Source organism: Lactuca virosa, chromosome 3 (genome assembly GCF_052849685.1).
Source record: "Lactuca virosa cultivar CGN04683 chromosome 3, Lactuca_virosa_CGN04683_v6, whole genome shotgun sequence".
NCBI lineage: Eukaryota > Viridiplantae > Streptophyta > Magnoliopsida > Asterales > Asteraceae > Lactuca > Lactuca virosa.
In genome coordinates, this window is record NC_136428.1 from 214112507 (window position 1) to 214114919 (window position 2413).

General features: G+C 32.2%; 1 long non-coding RNA gene across 1 annotated transcript; it reads left to right on the plus strand.

Moving 5' to 3' along the window:
• Positions 1 to 272: 272 nt before the first annotated feature.
• Positions 273 to 1476, plus strand: LOC145166970 (uncharacterized). Its single transcript, XR_013740822.1, has 2 exons — positions 273 to 953; positions 1027 to 1476. It is a non-coding gene; the product is annotated as an uncharacterized LOC145166970 (long non-coding RNA).
• The last annotated feature ends 937 nt before the right edge of the window (positions 1477 to 2413 follow it).

Sequence of the window (2413 nt, forward strand, 5' to 3'; positions counted from 1 at the left end):
CTTCATTTTATATTAAAATTTGGGGTAAATTACACGGATGGTCCCTGTGGTTTAGGATGATCTGCGTGTTTGGTCCCTAACAACTTTTTTTTGACTCGGATCATCCTTATTATTAGGTATTGTTTCGTATTTAGTCCCTCACAGACCTAAAATTACTGTTATACTCTTTTGTTGTTGTTTTTTTTAATTTTTTTAATTTTTTTAATTATTGTTTTTAAAACTTTAATAAAACATAAAAACCCAAGGGACTATTTATGTAATTACAAGGGAAAAAGCCCTAAAATCAGCCCCATTCAATCATCAATCGGTTCCTCTTATCATCTCCACCGGCGCACCAAAGCTCTCACCGTCAGCAACTTCCTCCACCTAAAACCTTCATCGTTGCCCTGTCAATGATCGCCGGAGATCAGATTATAGCCGGAGATCTCTCTTCATCCCGATCCGATTTCAAACCTTTCTTCATCTCCACCAAATTTCAAGTTGGAAAGCGTTCTCTTCATCCCCACCAGATCACCTCGCAGAAACCCCATGAAACCTGCGACTCATTTCTTATGGTGTGCATAATAATTCCGAGAAGTAGATTGCAAGTGGTGATTTGGTTAAGCCCTACCAGACGGTAATATGATCCCTCCCCTGTTTTCATCTATGCCCCCATCAATAAAAGGGATGGTCGGATTCGCCATCAACTTCTTTCCCTTCCACCACGGATACCCTCCCTCTTTCCTCCGATATAGACTTACGAGATCGATTCATACCCAACATCCACTGATTTTGAAGGTGAGAAATTGATTTTAAAGGTGAAGAATCGATTTTGATGTACAAGATCGATTTATATACAACACCGGTTAGGTTTGATTTCAGGTTTAATTTTCAGTTTGAGGTTTGATTGTGTTCCAGGAATTAAGTTTCATATTCAATTTTCAGTTTCATTTCATGTTTGATTTCTGTTTCAGGTTTGAATTCATATTTGATTTTGATTTTTGGGTTTGATTTAATTTCCAGTTTTGATTTTAGTTTCGGTTTTAGGTTTGCATCCTGGATGAATTTAAGTTCCATTGATGTTGGGGATTACCGGAATATTCTTCATTGCAGCCGGAGAAGACAGTCGTGCTGGGAGGGGGAGGGGGAACCGTCAATGTGTGGGATTTTCTAGGGACTAAACACAATGAGGGAAGGGGGGGGGGGTTTCGGTGGTAGGTCACATTTAATTAATATTTTTTTAATTAATAGATAATTTAAAATAGGGAAAAGAAATCAATAAGGGTAAATTAGTTTTTTTAGAACGAGCAGGGATCAAGCGTGCAACAAAATTATAAATTAGGAACGGTCCGAATTAAAAAAAGTTGTTAGGAACCAAACATGCAGATTACCCTAAACCACAGGGACCATCCGTGTAATTTACCCTAAAATTTGTTATTCATGTCTTGTTGTGGCCATATAAAATCAAAGCAAGTTATGAAATAATTTGTTCAGGAATTACTCTGTCTATTTTTATCTAAATAATAACAAGTATAAAGCAAGATGACAAAAGTTACTGTCATAAATAGTCAAATGACTACATTTCATATATTTCCATTCTTAGAAAACACCAAAGAATCAAAATGCACATGAATGCCATTCTCATCAATATATACTTTGATTATTTTAATTGTTTTTGACCTTTGACATCTTTCCTTTAAGTTTCAAATTCTAATCAACAAACGTAATAACAAGAACCAGTTTTTGGGCCTAAAAGCAAATTGGGGAATGGTAAAAGCTAAATGTTGACTATGACAACCTTTAACAAGTTAGATTTATTTTAGTATAGCATCATATTTTAAGCCTTGAAATTAATGTAATTTAAAAATGTTGATGTGTTTTTTCATTGGACTTAAATAAGGTAACTAAGGGGCTGGTTCTTTTGCCGTAATGGGCTTAAGGGGTTAAGCAATTAATATGGATATTATAACTTCATGAGTTATGCAAAAAATATTGACATAAGATATTAAATATTAAGACACCAATCTTTTACCTAATTTTGATTATTTTTCATTCAAACTTTCATGTTAAACTAGATACATATAATGAAATATGTTTTTCTAAAAGTAAGGATTAGATGATCATTTAGTCTCATTCATGTATCGTTTGTTCAGTCTAGTTTATAAAAGAAACTGACTTTTTATATAAACCATTGTATCCATGCAAACATTATTATTCTTTCGGTCAATGTATCCAAACAAATATTATTCAGTATATAAAAGTATTAGACTTTGTGTATAAAGCAATATATATATATATATATATATATATATATATATATATATATATATATATATATATATATATATATATATATATATATATATATATATATAATCCTGAGAAATATTATCCAAGCAATTATTATTACTCATTCATACATTTTATCCAAAAA